Genomic DNA, 26,416 nt, shown 5'->3' on the forward strand with positions numbered 1-26,416 from the left:
GGTGTAGTGTCTGTACGAACATAAAACTGTGAGTGTTCCCCTCTCGAGTGACATGTGCAACCTCTTTCTCCGTCTCACAATTCGTCTGTAATAAACAAACGAACTCAGTTCTTTTTACGTTTGAATTACCCTGTACTTCGTTTTCTTATACACTGATTAACAGATCCTTTGCCCATTTTTAGAACGAAATACATCACTGATTCTGCGTATCAGAAATCCGACAGTTGGTTGGTAGATTTTTGGTGGTTAGCGGCATTATATCTCTACGCACAGCTTATGTCATTCGAGTAAATAACGGACGGCTTATTCGCGTACTGGGTGATGGCGCCCTATAGCGACACAGATGGGTTACATAGGATTTACGTCGGGCGAATTTGGTTACCTAGACATCAACATGAGTTCTGTAGCAACGGTTCCGGCTCCGGGACACGGACAGTTATATTGCTGAAAGATAATATCGCCATCGGGGAAGACATCAAGCATGAAGGAATGTAGGTGGTTCACAGCTGTCAGTTTATCATTGATAAGGCGCAGGAGAATGTCTCCCACAGCATAAAACTGCTCCCATGCGGCTGCGTCCGCGGCGCGCTGCACGTTTCGAGCCGCCGCTCACCTCGATGACGCCGTTTGTGGAGACGACCATCGACCTAGTATAGCAAAAATGTGATTCACCCGAAGAGTCGACACGTTTACATTGATCGATGGTCAAATCCCGATGGTCCCGTCGCCACTCCAACCGTAACTGACGATGTTGGGTCAACATATGAGCACGTGGGCGTGGTCTGCTGCGGAGCCCTATGTTCAACAATAAACGACGAACGGTGAGCTCCGAAACACTTGTGCGTGCACCAGCACTGCGCTCTTTCGGCAGAGATGCCACACATCACCATTTATTTTACTTTACAAAGCCGATAAGCCTCCGAACCCCACGTTCTGTGAAGAGTAGTGGGTGTCCAACCATTAAGCGCCTAGTGGTAATTTCACTGCCCTGCTACCTCTTTCCGTAGACGCTCACGGCAGCAGCACGTGAATATTCGACCAGATTCGCCATTTTCGAATTACTCGTTAATAGGTGCTGCGTAATAATAATCTTCCCTTTGCCAGAGTCACTCATCTCAATGGATTTCCACTTTTTCAGCCCATATCTTCTCTTGGGTGATCCCGCGTCCGTGTCTGCTCCGCTTATAGTACTTCTGTTACAGCATCGCGTGCCAACCCCCGTCCCCCGCCCCCAACGCTCCAAGACGGAATTCAACGTTGTTGTGGCCATTGTCATGCTTTGTCTCATCAGTGTGAATTTATTGCACCATTTCCAGATTTCTATTATCTAGCGTCGACTGGCACAACTGAAACTGAACAAAATGCCTCCAGAAAGCAAAAAAATTAGCTTTTTTAGGTGAAGTGTACCTGGGGTCAATATATAACTAGATGAGTTTGGGAAACCACCAAAAACCAATCTTAAAAGGTGAGTAGAATCAACTTATTGCTTCCTAGGAATCCACAAAGATAATCTTAATCTCCCTCGTATATCAAGTAACTGTGCAGCTTGCCAACTGGGTTGCAGAATTCGTAGCTTTGTTAATGCACGTGGCACTGTGCTCCACTCATAAACTGTGAGAATGTTCCACTCCTGGAGAGCACTTTTCTTTTTGTCTCGAAATTTCACATATTTTTCTCTCTTCTAGAGCAGATCATGGTTATTTCATTTTTCGACTGATATGTTAGGGATAAAGTATAGATGCAGATACGTACATTACAGCATGTGTGTTCTTCCGAGTATAGTACAGTAACTTCGTCTTATAAAACTGAGTACAGAATCAGGAAACCAACATACCTTCTCCTTTTCCACAGAGAAATGTAAGATACAGTTCTGAATCCATTGTCAACTCGGATATGCCATTATTGGAAGTGAGGACGGATGTGTGGGGGGGAATGGGGGGGACGAGTACTGCTGCAATATTAACTGGCTGAGAATCGGTGACGGTATCTGTAACCAGGATGTTAAGCCGGCTCTCTTCTGCAACTCGATAAGGGCTGTACGAGTAAGAAACACAAAAAGACTGAAGAGATTATTTCGGAATCGTTAAGTGAATTTCGTATCGATCTTGGTTACACATCAGCGTCGAAATCGCAGCCGCACCAAAGAATAGGCGTAATTTATCGTCGAAAGAGTGACAACAAAGGAAACCCAAGATATATGGTGATTGCTGAGCCTGCAGTATTTCTCGTCGCGCTCGGCAATGTCAAATCAACAGTATAGTGTAGTCACAGACAATGATTGCTAGAAATTATAGACAATTATTTAATGAATAAAAAGTTGGTATACGAATTTCAGGAGGGTATAAGTGCCCTCTCTTGCCTCCGCATCCGCTTTCCACCTTGTGAACGCCTGGGATTAACTTCACTAGGCTAAATGACCGCAATGTTTGTGACAAAACTAACGCAGTATGCGTCTCGTACACGGGAGCTTCTTGTTTTTACTAGTCCTTGAACAGTGATGTGTTTTTCGCAGTCTCGTACCTCTTTGACGTCACTGGCTTTTGCTGTACGCTGCCGGACGTCTGGTGTTCTCCCGTCGTAGCCACTTGTCTATTAGTGACGGCGGCTCTTCGCACCCCTTTTGACTAATTACGTCGAATGTATTGTGCCACCGAAGTGTTGCTCTTGAGCGTGCTCCATTCACAAAGATAAAGGAAATAAATTTCTTAAGCAACTCAAGGGAAACTACAGGGTGGGATATGAGGTGCTGTTTCTGGAAAACGCAATACAGCTGTATCAAACAGTAAAAGCCAGATTAGATATATTTATTTTGATGCGTGCTGCCATATTAAACATTTCAATTCACATAAAACTTAGCGCTATGTCCTTTCAGCTATCAAAGGACCTAGTTTGGTTTTCAAAATTCTGATGTCTGCATAATATTTTACTCCACCACAAACATAGTTCATCCACTTGCCGAAGTCCCTATATACGAGGGAGGTTCAGTATGTATTTTAACACTTTTTGTGAAAGCAGGGTGGTTTTATTCAGGGTTCGAATACAACATATCATTCCTCAGTCTTTTGATTACAAAACCCTGTTTTTTCCATAGGCTGTTCATTGCGAAAGCTTTACACCACCTTACTGGGAGGGCCCGTTTACCCGCATGATACTACTCTGCTGGTCAATGTCGAAGCCAACGTATCGATGCCTCAATAACCACCCGTTCTTCCACATACTATTTCCCAAAGAGTGCATCCTTCTCACTTGTGAATCTTACCTTTAAGTACTTTTGTCCTCGCTTCAATCTTCTAATCCAATTTACAGCTCCATACACTCTGAACATTTTAGATAAGCTGTGGTTAGTACTAGTATTAAGTTCATCAAACAGCTCTAAGACAAGCCATTATGTGCAACTATACCTCGATGAATTTCAAAACTCAAGACCCTCAAATCCGACATCACTGTTTACTACACAGCTAAGCACTTCTCTTAGTACTCCTTTTTGCAAGTCCAATCTACTACTTTTCTTTTGCACCGAAATCCGTAAACCACACATACTACAGTATTTCCACTCAAACCTACTCCCAACTGTCCACTATCGACGGCCTCCTACTTAGTTTAAAAGCAAAGATGACATTTATCCTGTTCCAAACTCAGCGCATCACTGTACTCAGTTTCACTAATTTTTATATGATACATATTTAACATACAATAAAAGCACTCATTAACTAGTTGTATCTGTGTAAAAGTACATGTGCCAACTAGCATAAAGAGAATATATATTAGAAACCAGACAAACAGAGAAAAAGAAATAGCATTCAACATGAACGTGTAAGTGCATAACCACTTTATTCTTCGCCCTCGAGCTACCATTAAGCGCCGCTCGTTTTCTCGGGTTTGTTTGTTCCACCGTATGAGTAGTTAATTAAATCTTCACTTCTGTTGTACATTTTGGTGCTTGCGTTCTACAGGCTTCTCACTAGTGTGAAAATATTTTCGCAGAAACAAAGGTAAATGGTTTAACAACCATAAAAAATTACAAGTAAATCCTAAATAAGTTGTTACTGTGTAGCGAATTACCGCCGACTTCGTCTCCCATGATAAAAAGGACTCAGAAAATATGTCTGAACAGCCTCTGACCATTTTTCGATGAAGCTGTGGCCCATAATGCATTTTTAGCTGAACGGATATTTAAGTAATAACGAGTGAAGGTAGCTATTTACGTTCCCAAACGGGTTCCCTAATGTTTGTGCGGGTGTGTGTGTGCGTGTGTGTGTGGGAGAGAGAGAGAGAGAGAGAGAGAGAGAGAGAGTGGAAGGAGGGAGTTCGGGGCTAGTGAGAGACGTAGGTATGGATGGAGGGAGGGAATTGAAGGGAGACACCGCCTGGTAGCTGAGGAACGCCAGCTCATTGATCTGTACACCCGTAATTGCTCATCTGAAGTGTTATTGGCAGCTGTCAACGTATTTCCAATACGTCAGGATGCTAATCCATCGAGGAAGGAGAGCTTTTGTGAGTAATGAACTGTGCTCATAAGAGGGCAGGAATTTTCAGACAAAAGTTAACATGCACAAGCGTGAAAAACAGTGAGACCAACCAATCAACCTTTTCGGTAGCTACGGCTCGTCCTTGAGCTTGAATTCCTTCAGTGTATCTGTGTGAGGTCACCGAAGTATGAAAGAAAGTTGACCGCTGACTGGAATTTGTGTAAAACAATCTTTCATTTCCTTCCGAACTCAAAACGCGAGACTTTGTGACCAATAGTCAGCTCAGTGATTTTTTCATGTTAATAGAAATATCCGGTGGAGATCAGTACTGCAATTGTGTTAATCCTCCCCAGGCCCTTCCAGAGTTGAAGTAGTTTAAAATGCATCCGCAAATTTCGAATACGTAGGATTATTTACAATGTCAATCGTGTTTGTTACATGTTTCTTCTGTGAGCCATTTACGAGATATCGATTTCAGAAAAATTTCCATACCGACACTTGTATGTGATATTCAATCTCTAGTTGCTAAGTACCATGGTGTAATGTTTGCTTACAGTGTGTTGTTCTTTGAGTACATTCTTCGTGTCAAGATCTTCAGGAAACATTACCAGACGTAAAATCGAAAGCGCATCAGACACTCGAGCTGCCCTCTGATATATAGAGCTCTATAGACGGGAATAGTTTTATATGTCGACCCCAGGCTCTCTGGCAGGATTTTTTAGACGAAGACGGTGAAATAGTTCGTTGGTCTCTTAAAATAATTCGAATATTGTGCATGAAGTTGGAAACTCGTGGTTAGGTGCACTGCAGTAATAAAAATGTAATCCAAAATTATAATTACGAATGATTTCTACTTTAAACATGTGTATTTGCATGGCCGAGTGCTCACTACATTACTTCAGACGTTTTTGTTTGATTTATATATTAGGTAAACATTATTGAAGAATTTCTTTTGTTAATACTTTATGTGATTCATTTTTTCGTAACCACATATCAACTATTACAATTATATTTCGTGTTGATGTGTCATAGCACCTAGTAGGGGTGCTTGCTGAGAACGGGAGTGAGATGTTCTGAACACTCAAAGATGGGAAGCAGACAAAAATATTCATCTGTTGTTAAAATTTTTGTCATATAATATACCTGGAAATGTAAGGTATGTAGTAACAGTTTTTAAAACCGTACTGCTGTGCTAGTAAGCTATCTAGTGCGTGTGTTTATTACAGCACAGCTCGGGACTGCATGGAGAAATTTCACTAAACTATGTGGAAAAATGGCTTATAGCTAGAAGACAGTTGCCATGGTTGTAGAAGCTCCGAGAGGCCTTATTTGTTGGACCTGGGAAGGGACAGTCGTGATGCGTATTATCCAGGAACAACTAAAGAAACTTACACCAAAATAGAACATATGAGTCTTGCTTCCAGGAAAAGTTTGCCATAGCACTGTTATGAGTGGGAAGGGTGTTCCTAGCATGGAGAGCTGCCTGTATTGTAGAATAGAGTCTACAGTTGTCAGGATGCCGGGGCTGATTGACGATAGGATCAATCACATTCAACCATAAAGCGTGAAGTGTTGTGATAGCGAGAGGTTACATGTCTACCGTAACTCTGGAATGCATGGACAAATTTCAAACAAACTTAATACGCATATTGCTTACCGTTTAAAGAAAAGTTCCTTGGGGGTAAAAACCACACCAATGTGTTCGTACGCTGTGTTTATGTTTTCAAACATGTAATAAAAACAATTATCTACAGCTATAGATGTACGAGGGGGAGTTGGAAAATAAGTTTCCCCTGTCGACTGTGGGCAGAGTTGTGTGATATGGGCGAAAGACAACACGGCAGGTGAATGCGCACGTGCAAGACACCGATACACCATTAGGTAGAGGTCGATCGCGATCAAGCAGATGGCGCTGTCTCAGTGCCTGCGCAAAGTGGAGACCAGCCGCTCAGTCTTTTCCCGCAGCTATGGAGAGAAGGTGCGTTTTGGAGTAGTGGTCACAGGCGTAAGTGACAGCTGTTATCCGCTATGAAAGGGCACGTGGAATATCAGGCACAGAAATTCATAACCGCCTTGTTGAGATGTATGGGTCTGGTGAAATGTCGAGGCAAATGGTGCGGAGATGGTGCCAGCAATTCAGTGATGGACGTCAGCAAGTGCGGGACATATCGAGACTTGGACGGATGCGCACGGCCACTACAGATGCAAATGTCAGGAAGGTGGATGACATGATTAAAGCGAACCGGCGTATCACCATCGATAGAGTAGCGGCAGAACTTTGAATAGGACATGAGTGAGCTCACAAGATCATCCACGACATTCTTCGCTACAGGAAGCTGTCAGCACGATAGGTGCCCCGCCAGCTGATCCCGACACACATGGAACAACGCATGGCGTTCAGCCTGGAACAGCTCGTGCGTTACCATGAATCTGGCAATGACCTTCTGTTTCGGACGGGGGTGAAACGTGGGTCCACCATTACCATTACCATTACACGCCCGAATCGAAGGCCGCATCCATGGAGTAGAAACATCCGTCATCACATGTCCGAAAAAAGTTCAAAAGTACTCCGTGTGCAGGTAAAGTGCTACTCACCGATTTCTAGGACGCCACAGGAATTTTGCTGTTGGACTTTTTGGAGGATGCAACCATCAATGCTGCTCGGTACTGCGCCACTCTGTCGACACTGAAAGAGGTGATTCGGAAAAAGCGGCCTGGCCTTCTCAGATCTGGCGTTCTGCTATTGGATGACAATGCGAGACCACACGCGGCGACGGCAGCGCAAAATCATATTGCAACTCTTGGTTGAGACCTCCTACACCATCCGCCTTACAGTCCGGATCATGCGCCAAGTGACTTCCATCTGTTTCCTGCTTTGAAGAAGACTCTCGACGGAAGGGCTGTGGCAGCAATGCTGACTTCAAACAAGCCGTTCAACGCTTCTTCCATATGAAACGCCCTGACTTTTTTCCTGGAAGGCTTCTTGACGCTTACAAAGCGGTACGACTAATGTCTCAATGTGCTTGGAAATTATGTAGAAAAATAAAGATGTGCCTTATCGTTAATGTCTCATTCTTTTTTTCCCCTTTCACACACAACTCTGACCACAGTCGACAGGAGAAACATATTTTCCCCCACCTCTTTCTTTCCCATTTCTAATATAAGAATTTTTTAACTAAGTAGCAACAGAACGATCTGTAATCAGCTAATAAATTACTAGAAAATATTGTAACCAGCTGTAAGACAATAAGGATACTCATACCCCTGTATCTATGGAATATGAGCAATTACGGTAAGAATTCCATGTGAGCATTCACAGGTAGCTCATCAACGAAATTCTCGTAGAGAACTGAGTGAAGTTAGCGAGAATGGTCATTAAACAGAGCCAGCTATTGTATTGTATCGTAGTGCATATGGAACAAATAATCTTGTGGATACTCAGGATGCCACGAATCTCAAAGTAAAAAACCACATGTTCTGCAAGAATCGTCGCCTTTCCATTAAGACAGGACAAAAGCACTTATTATTACGTAACGAGGACATCTGATCGAGATACAAGTTCCAGTACATACGGCACAATTTAAACGAAAGAAGTTATGGACTAATGTGATACATGCAAGGGCATCACGAAATACAAGGTGTACATAAAGTCCGGGAACACATCCAATTATTTATTGCACAAGAACTAAACAGTGTAGAGATGTCATACATATTGCATTTTGAAGAGGAACTCTGGAAGATTTTTTTGGAAACATTCGATATGCGAACCATGAGTGAACCGGCAGACGTCAATAAAGTAATCTAATTCTTGCTATACCCGTCCCTGCATAACATCGTCGACTGGGTACCCACGAACTTCACAATGAAAATGGGGTGGAACACTATTCTTCTGAAAGATGAACGGAGAGTCCAATTGTATTTGAGGCATGTCCAAATAGGAATATCTAGCGACAGTGCCCTCGGCGAAGAAGAATGGCCCGTACAGTTTTCGACGTGACAAGGCGCAAAAAACATTTAGCTTTGGGGAATCACGCTCAAATTCAGTGCACACGTGTTGATGCTTTGTACCCCAGATTCGACAGTAATGGCTGTTCATTTTCCCATTAGTGTGAAAAGTGGCTTCGCCGCTAAAAATTAAGCGATCAACAATGCCACCCCCATCCTCATTCAGTTGTTGCAACTGCGAAGAAAACCCAAAACACTTTTCATTGTCGTCGTCATTGAGCTTCTGCACTAGCTCCAATTTGAATGATTTCATAGACAACTTCTGTCGCAGGACTTACCATACTGTCATTAGAGCCCTTTCGAGTTCACGGGATGCACGACGCACTGATTTCTTTGGACACCTTATGAATGTCCCTCACATTCACACAGTCATGTCACTTACTTTGGGAAGGCCGCTTCTCTTTGCCAGGCACTAGCAACACATAGTTACGAATTTGTTGTGACAGTTGTAAATGGTCTTCCTTGTTGGTGGCTTCTTACCGTACTTCATTCTAAACATCCATTGAACAGCTGCAACACACTTGTTTTTGTCGAATTCCAACAGACAAAGATCGCTCCGCACCTGAACTCTCCATGTTTGCGACTAGCGCTAACTATCGGCAAATTACCAAACTATGCTGTGGCGGTATACATGAAAAAAAGTTTCAGAGTTTCTCTTCAAACTGACATATGTCAGATATCTGTACAATTCTGGTTCTTGTCCAATAAATAATTGAAAGTGTTCCTTGACTTTATGTATATCCTGTATTTAATTTTGCAGTGGAGGCGAGTATGGAGGTGAAAAAGTGTAGAAAGAGATCAAGGCTTGATAAAAGTAAGGATATTGAAATGGATATAGGCAGTTTGGATTCCGTAGGAATGTTGGAACACGTGAGGCAATACTGACCCTACGAATTATCTTAGAAGAAAGATTAAGAAAATGCAAACCTACGTTTCTAGCATTTGTAGACTTAGAGAAAGCTTTTGACACTGTTGACTGGAATACTCTCTTTCAAATTCTGAAGGTGGCAGGGGTAAAATACAGGGAGCGAAAGGCTATTTACAATTTGTACAGAAAGCAGATGGCAGTCATAAGAGTCGAGGGGCATGAAAGGGAAGCAGTGGTTGGGAAGGGAGTGAGACAGGGTTGTAGCCTCTCCCCGATGTTATTCAATCTGTATATTGAGCAAGCAGTAAAGGAAACGAAAGAAAAGTTCGGAGTAGGTATTAAAATCCATGGATAAGAAATGAAAACTTTGAGGTTCGCCGATGACATTGTAATTCTGCCAGAGACAGTAAAGGACTTGGAAGAGCAGTTGAACGGAATGGACAGTGTCTTGAAAGGAGGGTATAAGATGAACGTAAACAAAAGCAAAACGAGGATAATGGAATGTAGTCGAATTAAGTCGGGTGATGCTGCGGGAATTAGATTAGGAAATGAGACACTTAAAATAGTAAAGGAGTTTTGCTATTTGGGGAGCAAAATAACTGATGATGGTCGAAGTAGGGAGGATATAAAATGTAGACTGTCAATGGCAAGGAAAGCATTTCTGAAGAAGAGAAATTTGTTAACATCGAGTATTGATTTAAGTGTCAGGAAGTCGTTTCTAAAAGTATTTGTATGGAGTGTAGCCATTTATGGAAGTGAAACATGGACAATAAATAGTTTAGACAAGAAGAGAATAGAAGCTTTCGAAATGTGGTGCTACAGAAGAATGCTGAAGATTAGATGGGTAGATCACATAACTAATGAGGAGGTATTGAATAGAATTGGAGAGAAGAGGAGTATGTGGCACAACTTGACAAAAAGAAGGGACCGGTTGCTAAGACATGTTCTGAGACATCAAGGGATCACCAATTTAGTATTGGAGGGCAGTGTGGAGTTTAAAAATCGTAGAGGGAGACCAAGAGATGATTACACTAAGCAGATTCAGAAGGACGTAGGTTGCAGTTAAGTACTGGGAGATGAAGAAGCTTGCACAGGATAGAGTAGCACGGAGAGCTGCATCAAACCAGTCTCAGGACTGAAGATCACAACAACAACATCATAGGGTATGATAGATATGAGGAGATACAGACTCGAGTGGATACTTGTATCAAGCAAATTTTCTGGCAGACGACCACTACAACTAAGACAGTTACTTTAAAGATCCAGCACTCCCTACAGCAAAATCTTTAGCAGACAGAATTTCAAGTTTAGTTTTTGTGCGCTTCTACAGAATGACTTCTGTAACAATTAAACGAATCAGGGGAAAGGTGAACAGACATGATACACCTATTTCCGTTTTAGAGCTACTAAAGAAGCGGAAATTGAGACTGGCCAGCTCAGAGGTGGATCGACAGAGGGCGACACCAGCAGCGGGGCCAGCAGCGGCTCCAAGGGGCGCGAGCAGCCCCGATCAGCGCTCGAAGGCCGTTCTATTTCCTACTTTCGCCGAAACTGAGTTTGAGCGAATCGAACAGAAGTGTCACTCCGCCAGACGACTATAAATGACCTGTGCCGCGATGGCAACTGCCATTTCCAGCGAAGTCAGACGCATCGGGAAGTCCTCTCCTGGATGGCGCGCTTCCTCGATCAATTCCCCCTCTCTTCGTCGAGACTGTGAAGTGGAACTCTGCCAACAGGACACCGCCGAGTGCAGAGGACTTAGTATTCTGTTTACACTCTAAGAAAGTACTGGTCATGATGCCGTCACAAAAAAAACTTCATTCATACAGACTCTAAAGGATTCAACCTGTGAACTTCGGAACTTAATTATCTGAACATCCACTCAGTAAGAAAGTTTTTTTTGTGTTTCATTTTTCTTCAAGAGTTAAATTGCTGTGCTAATACCACATCTGTGAAGTTGTTTCACGTTTGATGGTATACATGGTGAACGTTTCGTGTGATATAACCTAGGCAAGGAAGATATCAGAGGTACTGTGTTATTGCATTACTGTACAAATTTACTCTTCGTTCTTTAAGATATTTACTTATTACAGTCCTCATTAATACGAAATGCTGGCCAACACGAGAATGACGCTAGCTTTTATATGCAGATGAAGGACAGTGCAGAGTCGTGAAAACAAGATGCAATGCGCTTTCACTCGTGATATAGCGTTACCTTAATTTTCTTGTTAACATTATCAGACAGATTCTACAACCTCGTTTGCAAGACAATAAGGTAGCATCATATGGGGTAGCTAAACAAACCCTCGCAAAACCTGAACGACCAAAATGTGTGCAAAACTTGACCAAAAGAACTGAAAGACTTAGTATCCTAATAAAGTCATCAGAAAATCTGTATGAGATACAAAATGATTTTAATAAGACATGATATGAAAAACGAAAAATTTTAGGTCCTGGACATAAGCACTAAAAATATTGTGTTAAATATTGTTCAGACGATAAATCGTCCAAAATTAAAGATTGTCGATTCAACTAAATACCTAAGGACAGGAATTAGGAACAACTTCAATTGATTCCACCACACAGAAAATGGTATTGGATAGCCGAACAAAAACTGCGTTTTGTTGGCAGAATACTTAGAAGAAGCAACAAATATACTGAAGAGACGGCCTACACTACACTTCTCCAGTCTCTTCTGGAGTATTGCACAGTAAACGACTGTTTACCAGACACGATTAACGGAGGACATGGCAAAATGTCAAAGACGAGCAACCCTTTTCGTATTACCGCAAAGTAGTTCGGAGCATGTCACGGATATGATACATTAGATGTTCCAAGGGTTGAATCATGGGTCCCCTTCTGTTCTTGATATACGTGAACGACCTCCCTTTCTATCTGAAACAGGAAGCTGAACTGACAGTGTTTGATGATGATACAAGCATTATTATTAATCCAGTAAAAGAAACTCCAATTGAAAGTGATACAAATAAGGTCTTTGGAAAAGTCATTAACTGGTTTTCTGCACATGGGCTTGCTCTAAACTTTGAAAAAACACATTACATCCAGTTTTCTGCTGCAAAAAGTACAGATCCTCCAATAAATATAACACATCAACAGAAGTCAGTAGAATGAGTAGAGCATATTAAGCTTTTGGGTGTACATATAGATGAGAATCTTAATTGGAAAACTTATATTTTGGATCTTCTAAACGACTAGGTTCAGCAACTTTTGCAATCAGAAAAATTGCCAATTTTGAGGATACAGAAATTAGTAAGCTAACATACTTTGTATACCTTCACTCTCTGATGTCATACGGAATAATATTTTGGGGTAACTCAACGTTTAGACAAAAAGTATTCACTCCTCGAAAGAAAATGGTTAGAATAATGTGTGGGGTTCATAGTCGCACATCTTGTAAGCATCTTTTTAAAAGATTGGAAATTCTTACAACAGCCTCACAGTACATTTACTCACTTAATGAAATTTGTTCTCAGCACCATGGACCAGTTTGAAAAAAACAGTGACATTCATGATTATAATGTCAGAAAAAAGAAAGACTTTGACTATCCTTTACTCAACCTATCTTTGGCACAGATAGGAGTACAATGTGCTGCTATAAAAATTTTCGACAAATTACCAGATAAAATGAAATGTCTGACAGACAGTAGTAATTGCTTCAAAAATAAATTGAAATCATATCTCCTTGAAAATTCCTTCTATACTATAGATGAATTCTTGAATAGCAATAAATAAATCTATAAATATAGTATATGCATTTTGTGCCATTTATGGGAACGCGGTAAATAATAGAAATATTAATCTTTAACTCTGTATTGTAATATATATATATATATATATATATATGTGTGTGTGTGTGTGTGTGTGTGTGTGTGTGTGTGTGCGTGTGTGTGTGTGTATTAAAAAAATCTTGTTTCATGTGTACATTTCTTATGCACTTGACACTTTCCACATCATAACAGCTACCGTACCGTGCGACTGATCAATGGAACACGCAACTAACTAACTAACTAACAAATACTAGGGTGGAAACCATTAAAACAAACGGGTTTTTCGTTGCTTCGAGAACTGCACACAATATTTGAACCACCAGCTTTCTCCTCCGAATGCGAAGGGAGAAATAAGAAAATAATAAGTCGAACGAAAAGGTTTCATTCATTCCACGTACTGTTCGCGAGTTCGAAGTTCGAGAAATAGTCTGAAAATGGTTCTATGAACTCTCTGACAAGCACTTAAATTTAAAGTATACAGTGGTGACAGATTTAGATACAGGTTAATCTCGACTGGTGCTTGAGTTCTCTCCTTTGTGTATAGGGGGGGGGGGGATGATTCGGCTGATTCAGGACCAGCTCAAGGCCGTAAAAAACCTAATTAACCAATGCCAGCCGTCCGGAGTGGCCGAGCGTTTCTAGGCGCTACAGCCTGGAACCGCGCGACCGCTACGATCGCAGGTTTGAGCCCTGCCTCGGGCATGGATGTGTGTGATGTCCTTACGATAGTTAGTTTAAAGTAGTTCTAAGTTCTAGGGGACTTATGACCTCAGAAGTTGAGTCCCTTAGTGCTCAGAGCCATTTGAACCATTTTTAACCATTGTCACAAAAGGCATTACACAGTCCAAGGTTGTCAACAGCTCAACCGCCGTATGACTCCCGTAGGGCATATGATGTGTTCACTGTTTCACAACAATACGTAAGTCCTGAAGTCTCAAGGTTCTGGGGTCTACTCCAGCACGTGTAAATAGCTTAATTTCCTTGTAACTGAATCAAAATTTCATAACAGCATCTAGTGTAGAGCTCTAAGCATTTGCACTCTCTAAGCTTCACAGCCTCGAGGCCTTTGATTTAAAACCGCTACATGTAATTTCACGGCCGGCCGGAGTGGCCGTGCGGTTCTAGGCCCTTCAGTCTGGCACCGCGTGACCGCTACGGTCGCAGGTTCTAATCCCGCCTCGGGCATGGATGTGTGTGATGTCCTTAGGTTAGTTAGGTTTAACTAGTTCTAAGTTCTAGGGGACTGATGAGCATAGATGTTAAGTCCCATAGTGCTCAGAGCCATTTGAACCATTTGATAAGTCCCACAGTGCTCAGAGCCATTTGAACCATTCTAATTTCACAACAACACTTAAGCTCTGGAGGTCAACGGCAGTGAGTTTAACTACCTGCGTGTGTAAATAGCTTCATCAATGGCCTATACTTGCTAATGGAAGACTTAAGTACCATCATACAGACACTTTCGGGGTGGCTCATGAGTCCAAGGTGAGAGCCCCCGTGGCACCCATAGGTGTAGCAAGTGTACACCACACCTAAAGAGTAGTTCGTCGGAAGCGCTCATTTAGACGGTCGTTTTGCAGATAATTTGTTGAGCCAGGCGGCATTGGGGGACTGGCTGACTTCCTTGATGAGTTTCGTCCATTTGTTGTGGTCTTCAGAGAACTCCTCTCATTCGTCTCAGTTAACATTAAAAGCATTCATATCACGCTTGACGTAACCTTCCAAACGCAAAGCAGGTCTTCCAGGGAGTCTCTTGGCAAGTGCTGTCTGACGAATCAATTAGCTGTCCCAAACTTTTGTCTCTTCTTAAGCGTATCTTTTTACCCTTGTCAGATAAAATACGACATTCAGTTATGTCTTTAGTTACAGCGTATGAGATGTCTTGAATTCAACAGGTTTTATCTAATTGGTTAATACCTCTTTTAACATGAGGTATATTTATTTTGTATTATTTAGCTTTTAGTGGTTCATGGTGTGGGTTCCTGTAGTCATGTCCTAGTTCATGAACCACGGGCAACATATGAGTGGCCAAGTAAGTGGTCCCGACAGTCGGGATACCAGTTACTTTGGAATAAGGCAGGGCGTCTCGGACATATTCTGAGTCGTGGTCACCTTTGTGCTCATACGGCAAAGACTACCAAATCCACCGGTTAGTCCCTCAACCGTTAGGGGTAATACCCAATGGGACTCGCGGCAAGTAAGGCTAGCAACCTGTTTCCCTGGTACTTTAAATATGATGCTGGCAACAATCAGAGCAAAATGCCTCAGACCTTTGGAGGTGACGGAGCCCACCTCTAACTGACAAACCAGGGACTCCTAAGATACGACTTGGCAAACAAATGGTAATGAGATGGGGAGCTATTAATATCAATGGGGGCTACTCTGGGAAGAAGGTAGAGCTGGCAGAGGCTGCAAGTAAGATGGGGCTGGACGTTTTAGCTGTTAGTGACATTCGGGTAAGGGGTGAGAAAGAAGAGGAAGTGGGAGAATACAAGGTCTGCCTGTCAGGAGTCAAAGCAGGAATAGCACAATGGGGTGTAGGGCTTTACATCAGGAAAGAAATGGAACCCAGCGTAGTTGCAATAAGGTATGTAAAATAACGACTGATGTGGATAGACTTGACAGTGTCTAGCAAGAAAATTAGGATTGTGTCAGTATATTCGTATTGTGAAGGGACAGATCAAGATAAGATGGATAGTTTTTATGAGGCAATCAGTGATGTAGCTGTTAGAGTAAAGGACAAGGACAGTGTTCTGCTCATGGGTGATTTTAGCGCCAGGACTGGAAATCGAACAGAAGGGTACGAAAAGGTTATGAGTAAATTAGGAGAGGATACGGAGGCCAACAGGAACGGGAAACAACTCTTGGGTTTCTGTGCCAGTATGGGCCTAGTAATCACAAACTCCTTTTTTAAACATAAGAACATTCACTGGTATACTTGGGAAGGCAGGGGAACCAGATCTGTCATTGACTATATAATAACAGATCAGGAATTCAGGAAGGCTGTGAGGGACACACGTGTATTCAGGGGATTCTTTGATGACACTGATCATTATTAAATCTGCAGTGAAATTGGGATTGTGAGGCTGAAAGTGGAGGTGGTCAGGTCCATGTGTAGGAGGATAAGAGTGGAGAAACTTCAGGATAAGGAAATCAGGCACAAGTACATAACAGCGATCTCAGAAAGGTACCAGTTAGTTGAATGTAGTCAATTACAGACATTGGAAAAGGAATGGACAAGGTACAGGGACACAGTACTAGAAGTGGCTAAAGAATGTCTTGGAACAGTAGTGTGTAAAAGTAGAATGAAACAAACAGCTTGGTGGAATGACACAGTCAAGGCAGCCAGTAAAAGGAAAAGAAGGCGTATCAAAAATGTCTACACACTAGAACTCAGGTAGACAGAGAAAGTTATGTTGAAGAAAGAAACAAAGCCAAACAGATAATTGCAGCATCCAAGAAGAAATCTTGGGAAGACTTTGGAAACAGGTTGGAGACTATGGGTCAAGTTGCTGGAAAACCATTCTGGAGTGTAATAAGCAGTTTTCGAAAGGGAGGTAAGAAGGAAATGACAAGTATTTTGGACAGGTCAGGAAAACTGCTGGTGAATCCTGTGGGTGCCTTGGGCAGATGGAGGGAATATTTTGAACAGTTGCTCAATAATGTAGGTGAAAATACGATCAGTAATTCGAGGTAGAATGGGATAGGAATGATGATGGAAATAGGATCACATTTGAGGAAGTGGAGAAAATGGTCAATAGATTGCAGTGCAATAAAGCAGCTGGGGTGGATGAAATTAAGTCAGAACTCATCAAATACAATGGAATGTCAGGTCTTAAATGGCTACACAGGATAACTGAAATGGCCTGGGAGACGGGACAGGTTCCATCAGACTGGAAAAAAGCAGTAATCACACCAATCTTTAAACATGTAAACAGAAAAGATTGTAACAACTACAGAGGTATCTCTTTAATCAGCGTTGTGAGTAAAATCTTCTCAGGTATTGTTGAAAGGAATGTGCGAGTATTAGTTGAGGACCAATTGGATGAAAATTAGTTTGGGTTTAGGCCTCTTAGAGGTTGTGAGGACCAGATCTTTAGCTTACGGCAAATGATGGAGAAGTGTTATGAGTGGAACAGGGAATTGTATCTATGTTTTATACATCTAGAAAAGGCATATGACCGGGTTCTTAGGAGGAAGTTATTGTCTGTTCTACGAGATTATGGAATAGGAGGCAAACTTTTGCAAGCAATTAAAGGTCTTTACATGGATAGTCAGGCAGCAGTTAGAGTTGACGGTAAATTGAGTTCATGGTTCAGAGTAGTTTCAGGGGTAAGACGAGGCTGCAACCTGTCTCCACTGTTGTTCATATTATTTATGGATCATATGTTGAAAACAATAGACTGGCTGGGTGAGATTAAGATATGTGAACACAAAATAAGCAGTCTTGCATATGCGGATTCAATTGAAAGTTTGCAAAGTAATATTTTAGAGCTAGATCAGAAAGGTAAGGACTATGGTATGTAGATTAGCATCTCCAAAACGAAAGTAATGTCAGTGGGAAAGAGATATAAACGGATTGAGTGCCAAATAGGAGGAACAAAGTTAGAACAGGTGGACGGTTTCAAGTACTTAGGATGCATATTCTCACAGGATGGAAACAACTGTCAAGCAAGAACTGGAAGCGAGGTGTAGCAAAGCTAATGCAGTGAGCGCTCAGCTACGATCTACTCTCTTCTGCAAGAAGGAAGTCAGTACCAAGACTAAGTTATCTGTACACCGTTCAATCTTTCGACCAACTTTGTTGTATGGGAGAGAAAGCTAGGTGGATTCGGGTTACCTTATCAACAAGGTTGAGGTTACGGATATGAAAGTAGCTAGGATGATTGCAGGTAGTAGTAGATGGGAACAATGGCAGGAGGGTGTCCACAATGAGGAATTCAAAGAAAAACTGGGAATGAACTCTATAGATGTAGCAGTCAGGGCGAACAGGCTTAAATGGTGGGGTCATGTTACACGCATGGGAGAAGCAAGGTTACCCAAGAGACTCAAGGGTTCAGCAGTAGAGGGTAGGAGGAGTCGGGGCAGACCAAGGAGAAGGTATCTGGATTCGGTTAAGAATGATTTTGAAGTAATAGGTTTAACATCAGAAGAGGCACCAATGTTAGCACTGAATAGGGGATCGTGGAGGAATTTTATAAGGGGGCTATGCTCCAGACTGAACGCAGAAAGGCATAATCAGTCTTAAATGATGATGATGATGATGCTTTAGCTTTTATTATTTAGCTTTCTTCCAGTAGTTGTAAGTCGATATATGTAGTTCAACTGATACATGATAGCACCCATGCTAAGCAATTAAGTAGTTCGAACATTTTGCTTTGTTATTTATCAGGTCATTAGCATCTGTCTAGCTACTATGTGATGACCGTATTCTCAGCCACGAACTCAGTATTCTGTTTCGTACTCATCTAATGACGCATCATGCGAGGAAGGCGTGTGGTTCGATCGGTTTCTGTATTTATTCTGTTCAGAAATATTCTGGTACGTTATCACCTTCCCTGTACTTCGGAATATATGTTCTAGGGTTTGTTGGCTGGGCTTTACAAACAATAAATATTTCCGTCGACCAGTTTGGTAAGCATGATTTCTCCAAGGATGGCTTAAATTTGGAGGTACGGTCGAAATCACGTACGTTCAGTCTCTGTTTGCGTGTATCTGCAATTTTAATATGGTTGTATATAGTATTTAGTAGTTCATTATGACGAATATCAAGTTGTTTCATGCGTACCGTACATGAATGTGTGCCGTGCGGAGTACACTTTCCTTGTCGCACAATATCGATAGATGCATCTGGTTGGCAGAATCGCTGGAGGTAGTTGGGCAACGAATGGCTGTCTGCCACCAGAGGAAAGACCGAGTCTCGTGAAAGACAATTTAAGCGTGGACACAGTGGCCAGTGCTGTCTGTCAGTTCGGGGCAGGCAGTGAGCAGCGAGGAGAGGCAGTGACTTAGTGGCCGGCGGTATACTTGGACAATATTTACGTTTAAAACAGTAGTCTGCGCTGGTCCGAGGTGCCGGTGCTCTGCTTGACAAGTGAATATTGACCGGCGTGGAACTTGTTCCGATGTGACGGTTGGACATTTACTTGTGCTCGGCATTTAAGTGTCTGAAAGAAACCTGTGTCAACTATTGTGACAAGTTTGCTACCTATGAGACCGTTCCAATCATTTCCGGCAAGGACGGTTTGTGCATTACGTGCTATTGGTTCCTGATCGACAGCTGCATTCTGGAAGGGCTCAGTTGCTGGCAGTCTCTGTTAATCTGGGCCGCCACTGATCTATACTCAGATATTATTATGAGCATTTATTTTTTCTTAACAGCTGTTACATCGTTAAAAGATTTTGCCAAATTTTGTCAAAAATACAGTAGAATCAGTGAACTTGTTACGTGAGGTTGGTTGTTAAGCGATTTCCTAGTAGTTGTCTCTAATTGATCTTGCGGTATTAAGGCGAAACGACAGGGTGACGATCGAAAAACTTCGGAATTTTTTCATTGCGGAATTCGAATGTATATTCATTGAAGAATTATTCCCCAAAATATTACGCGCGAACACTGAAAAGTAACGACTCTGAGCGTTTAAAGCCGAGCGCGCACGGCCCGCCTCGGCGTTAGAGAACCTCTTCCGCGCTCACACTCCCTTCGTTGCCATTGCCACTAGTCGTCATCGATGCCATCACCCCTATTTACACCGATTTGAGTAAACCTGATTTGTTGGAGCGTTGGTTGGACTGTTTTATCAAAACGTGAACTAAAGTTTCGATAATCTTATTTTGAGATATGCTCCAAAAATAACATCCAGCCAAAGCGAAATTGTCAACATTGCTTCAAATGTAGCCTTAAGTCTATTCAATGTAGGCTATATTGTATCGGCTATGAAATGCGCCGATTCTGTGAAGATTGAGGCGCCAGCGGTGGGTGACTCGCTGAGCGACGAAAAGGGATTTGAGGACGAAATTGACGGGTTTTTAGGTCAAAGTAGCAGAAATCGGCCACCCAGTAGCCGGGGCGATAGTTATTATGGACCAGGCATCGATGTATCCGGTAAGCTGTAAGCTTCGTTCCTTTTTTTACGACAAATACTCGTCAAACTTAAAACGCGTTTTTCTCAAAACCATGTTTTCCGGCATGGTTGTTGTCGCCCACGCTACGGTTTTCATCCGATTTTAATGACTTTTGGTTTCCCTCGAAGCAAACTGAATTGTCTTCACTTCATCGTAGCTGATTTTTTTTTTAATGTTACAGTGGCAACCGTCCTTCTACATCCTTTCTGAAATTCCTCGGGAAAATCCAAATTATACAGTAAAGATACGAATATTTTTCAATAAAAAACACCAATAAAAATTTCAATGGATCTTTTATTCAGTGCAGCAAACCTCAGTTGTCTACTACGTTTCTGTATGGATAAAAAATCCTGAATTTGAGGAATACTTTTGTTAGTCATCCAGTCGCTCCCCCTGAATGGAGCCACTTGGCCAGTTCAGGTCACGTTGATTGAGGGTTGTGTTCAAAACTGTAAAGTCTCGTTTGATTTAAGTCACTCCTGCATTGTAGTCGCTAAAGCTTCCCTTACAGATATTTCTTGAATCTTATGAGAACGAGCTGTCCCCCAAACTGAAGGAAGTCTGTTTTGTTTATGTATAGTTTGTAATTTTTAAGACTGTTCATCTGAGTGTCGTCTGTCACAGGAAGGGGAACTTGTAATTTTCTCAGTTGATTTTTCATTTACGTATTCCTGCGTTCCGGATACGGAGCAACATATTACAGGTAACGGCTCTACTGAAAGAGGCAGCTGACGTGCAACGAAAGAGCTGTATGTTATGCATAAGCTGCGCTATTTTGATAAGGCTAATAATATCATAAACAGATTTGTTTTACCGCCACAGCTAACTCTCAGGTCCACACAGTTCTGAATGGCGTGACGACAGTTCATCAGATTTATAAATGTATCTTCCTCCAAGAGAATACTTTCACTATTATTACACAGTTTTATACAGTGTGGAAAGTCCGCACTGCACACTGTGTTATTTTCTAAATTCAGTGCATGAGTTTAAATCTTTCGAGTAAACATTTCATATTATTGGATTTTGTGTATAAGTGTTCCCACTCATAACTCGTTGATTTCTCTTCGCTTTTAATGTATTGTGGGTTTTCAAATGCAAGCTTAGAATTACAGTTTCAACAATCCCTATAACCGCACGATTGGAATCACTGCTGTTTAAACTAGATGTATTGTTGTAAAGTGCAAGTCATTACTGTTTTAACGACGTGTAGCGGTGTGGAGTAGAATTGGTATTCCAGCACATTGCGTACAGGAGTAATAATGTTACTTATAAAATCATTGTCACAGTCATATTATTAGACTGTGATACCACTTAGAAGGGTGACGGAAAGGCCTTTCCGTGTTGTTTAACGCAAGAACTTGTGATGACTATATTCTTTTCTCTGTCATGGCGGTAGATGCGTCATAATAATTTTATCAAAAGACATCTAACGAGCGTTATTTAAAGCATTTGCGTAGAGTTACTACGTGGAAACACTTATGTGTGGCCGAACAAGGTGGCCGAGCGGTTCTGGGCGCTTCAGTCTGGAACCGCGCGACCGCTACGGTCGCAGGTTCGAATCCTGCCTCAGGCATGGATGTGTGTGATGTCCTTAGATTAGTTAGATTTAAGTAGTTCTAAGTTCTAGGGGACTGATGACCTCAGATGTTAAGTCCCATAGTGCTCAGAGCCATTTTTGAACTTCTGTGTGGAGAACCTACAGCTTTCACTTTTCATACGAACGTTATTCAAGGAACATTAATTTCACTTTGCATTAGACAAGGGGAAATATTGTAAACGTGAGCCAAGGACAACTGGTTCACTTTCTCATCACGTACATATTTCCACATGATGTTGAAAGCTTACCGTGTGCGTTAAACAGCTGCTCAGTGCTACAATTTGTTAACATTGCGTGCTTGTTTTTACGTGTATTTCACAATGCACTTCGAAGGAAGTGCGGTTAACATTGAATAGTTGTTCAGAAATTAAGTGAAAGTATAGATACCTTCCTACACATATCGATCCATGGGAACAACCGGCACATGATAGGGTTCGATTTAATTGATTTATTGAAAACGTAGGGAAAATCTTAACAACCATATTAGAAACGTCTCATGGCGATAATTTATGGATGAATTTTGAGATCCTGGAGCCTTGGAGCCCCTGAGCTTAATGAAAAATGAAGCTTAGGGATTCAAACTAGACATTGTTGTAAATTTTGATTCAGTTTCGCGAAAATTAAGACATTTGCACATGGAGGGTTAAACCCAATGCTTTGCGGCTCCAGAGCTTAAACGTTTTGTGAAATTACGTGAAAATTAAACTATTTACATATGCAATGGGTTGAACGTAAGGATTTAGCACAACTGCATGGGCTACTACAGCAGAAGTTGTCGTGAAACTCTGAATAAATTATATGAAAATTAACGGGAGCAGGACGTCATGAGGGCCCAGAGAACTGAATTTCTTAAAATAAAGTTCTGTGATTCTTGCTGATGCTCGAAATACATGCTTTATATATAGTACGTCATCATTCGTTTTCATGCTTAAATTCCATTCTAAAACAGATGTGACGCATGAATACATAGCTGTCACGCTACTGTCAAACATAAAACCTTGCCTACGATGTCTCTTTATTTAATTTTGACGCCGCTATTTCCGTAGTAACTTGTTTGTGTAATATTCTTGAAGAACGTATCGACTGTACAACGAGCAGATATTCATTGCGGTCGAGCTTCCTGTCGATAAGCGTATGTTACGTGAGTTTACCTATCTTTCTCGCGTGCGTTCGTGTTGAAAACTTGTTATGAGTGCTTCCTTCAGCCATTTTACATCGCAAAATGCCAAAAACGAAGAACATTCATACTAGTCGTAAATTTTACGGTCCACAACACAAGCTTGTTATTGGAAAGCGTAAAACTGAAAAAATGGTTAAGATGCAGCGAAGTGAGATTAGGCGCGAAAGTTCGCCATTTAGTGATTCAAAAGGCAAGTTGAAACAGCTTACCGAAAATGAACAATATTTTGGTGTTGTACGTAGTGAAAATAACTGTTACATTTTAACTAGCCAGTGCAAGCTTTCAGAATTGCTTTTATCTGTTGCTAAGCGAAAACTCCCTTATGTTTGGTAAGAACATAAGAGAAGAGACCTATCGAGATAAAATTTAGAGGACTGTCGTCTAAAGTAACCAAATGTACAATGACATCTCCTGTATCATGCACAAAATAAAGTAAAGTAAATATTCGCCTTGTTTATGCCATGGGCTGTAATGGGAAAGGAAGGAAAACAGCACAGATATTCATTTCGTGCTATGATGGATTTCTGACCGCTATCGGGCGAATTTGAGAGGTTTTATAAACGCTTGCATAACGCTCTAACAGAAGTGACTGAAGCATCTGTGCAGAGGAAGGTGAGACTGCAGATATCCGTCAATATACTCATTTTATTCCTGCTTTGGACGGTTCCTGGCACAAGAGAGACCATACATCGCAGAATGGAGTTGTCACAGTTGACCTCTGCCGAAAAGGAGACAGTTCATGATATAACAGGTGTGAAGCAAATGGACAAAAACATACACATACACACCCCATGCCAGAAACAGTTATGGTGGAACTAAAGCCACTTTAAAGCGATCGTTCAGATCCTAAACTCTTTAAAAATGTTCACATGGAAATACACAGAATCTGGATGAAAGCTACAATAGTTGAATTTGGGAACGCTTGCCGAAAACTTTTCTTTTTGTGTCATCTCTCATTAGTGTGATGGACGTTATAAAATGTTTTAATGACGGAGTAACAAGCAGGTTAAAAGCCATGAGCTGACTAGGCATCATAACCGGGACAACATGAGAAGTGGATGCTACGAGTGGACAGGCAACTTGCCAGGGAAGTTGAAAAAGCTGCCGAAAGCATGACAGAGGTGCCCAGAATAATAAAGAAATCAAAGAAAAGTAAAGAAGGTGAAAAGGACACTCAGAATCAACAAGATTATGGAACTCGAATGTTTTGATATGTTGTCATTTTAAAAAATGACATGAATATCTATAGTTCCAATATCCAGTAATCAACCTTTTTTCATACGTAGATATCACTACCTCATCCAATATTAATACTACAAAAACAAAATTTTGCATGAATAATAATATAACGCTTGCCTACACAGTGAATGACATTATTCAGTAATATATCACGTGTTTAATGCGGGAGCATATCATACGCGTATTAAGTTATAAAGAGGAAAATGGACTTCTCAAAATAATGTTCTTAAAATTCATAACACAACAAATTGGTAAATATTCCTAGTTTTTCGTCAGTATAGTACATTTAAGTAACATGTTCCAATGGTGCTTCATTTTCACTAACCCTACTTACGGAATTATGTGATTGCCAAAATCTTCGTTGAGGAAGTTTCAGAAATGAGAGGGAAGGGGGGGGGGAGGTGATAGCATAGCTGTTCTGCTAGAGGCGCAGGATTATCTCGTTATGGTTCTGCATCATAGTCGCTATAACCCCCCCCCTCCCCTAAGGTCTGACTCTCATATAAAGTTTTCTCGACTACTTTGAAGTTTTAATTGTGTGATGAGAGAGCTCACTGATTAAATGGTCAATAAACTGCTCCATTGTTCCAGACCTGAAAATCAGAAACGTTGTTAAGATAATACTTGTTATTGATGGCACATGAACCGTAGGTCGAAATTAAGTGCATGGCAGTGCGTACCTTGTAGCACTGCTACTCATTTCCCTTCCTGTTCCATTCACAAATGGAGACATGTAAAGCTATTGACTACATGTTTTTGTACGAAGCCTTATTTATTTCGCGGCCCTTACGCGGGATGTATGTTCGTTGCAACAGGTTCGTTCTGAAGTCTGTCGCAAATTCCGGTTCTGCAAATTCTCTCATTCGTGTTTCGTGGAAAGAACATCATCTTCTCATCAGGCATTCTAGTTTCGGTTCGTGGAGAATTTTCGTAGTAGCCAAGTGTTGACCAAATCTACATGCAACAAATCTAGCAGCAAAAGCGTACCAGTATTCCACGACGAATAGACCTTTTGTAATGACAGCAAGAGACGTGAAATTTACACTGTTTCAACAGTCACCAAGAGCAATCACAAGAAAACGCAAACACAGACTTGCAGTTCACAAAGATTTATTACACATATCCCCAAAAGAGTTTTGCAAAATCTTTTACAAAACCGGCTTTCCAAGGGGCACCAATAACAATGATAATCAAAGCCATTATACAATGTCTACATGATTACTTACAATGAAACAAGTTAAGTAAAGATCATTCCTTTCTAATTAAACAAATAAACGGACCCCAATGAATATGAATGACAATCATAATTCCCCACAAAGGTAACAGGAATTTACCGGGACAAAATCTCCACAGGTGCATTACGCAACAGTATAGAAAATTTAATAACAACTTGTTAAAGAGCAGTTTCAGCAATAGGAAGCTTAGTCCATTAAACAGATCAACGTAATTCCACTAATAATGTAATGACTACTCCACAGAACTCCTTCGAAGTATAACAGCAAATATGTGCAAAACAGTCATTTTAATAGTCACTTTAAATTCCATGCAACAGCGGGCACACCTCGTCGGATGAACCACACAGATGCTAGAGAAACCAATTACTAGGAACAGCGGACGCACCTTGGTGCAACTCGAACACCCTAACGGGAGTAATCCCCAAATAATAGCGAGAGAAAAATACTGAACTTCTGTTAACTACTGGGGCGAGCAGCGACATTGATACGATACGGTCAAGTAGCGTGGAGCGTCTCCAAACCATAGCTCGGCGAGCTAACGGCGTCCGAACTAATTTCGCGCAAGCCGCCGTATCGGTCAATCCGGAAGCGGTTGTGCCCGCCGCAGGTAGTACAATGGAAAGATTTTAAAACAAAACAAGTACGGACAACCAAACCAAAAGAGGCAACACAAAACACTCTAATTTCAAGATTAGCCCCCTGTTAAATTTAACACCCTAGACAGAAAGAAAACCTCAAATAAATGACATGGAAAATTATTCACTTCTTACAGTTGATAATTCAAGATTTTACAGGCAGCCCCCCTCCCATTATCGAAAATAAGGTCATGAGAAGTTAAAAACCTGCCAAACCAAGAATATTAAAACTATAATACATGACACGATGACACAGCCCCTTCAAAAGGAGACCGCAG

The sequence above is a fragment of the Schistocerca cancellata genome, chromosome 2, assembly GCF_023864275.1.
Source record: "Schistocerca cancellata isolate TAMUIC-IGC-003103 chromosome 2, iqSchCanc2.1, whole genome shotgun sequence".
NCBI lineage: Eukaryota > Metazoa > Arthropoda > Insecta > Orthoptera > Acrididae > Schistocerca > Schistocerca cancellata.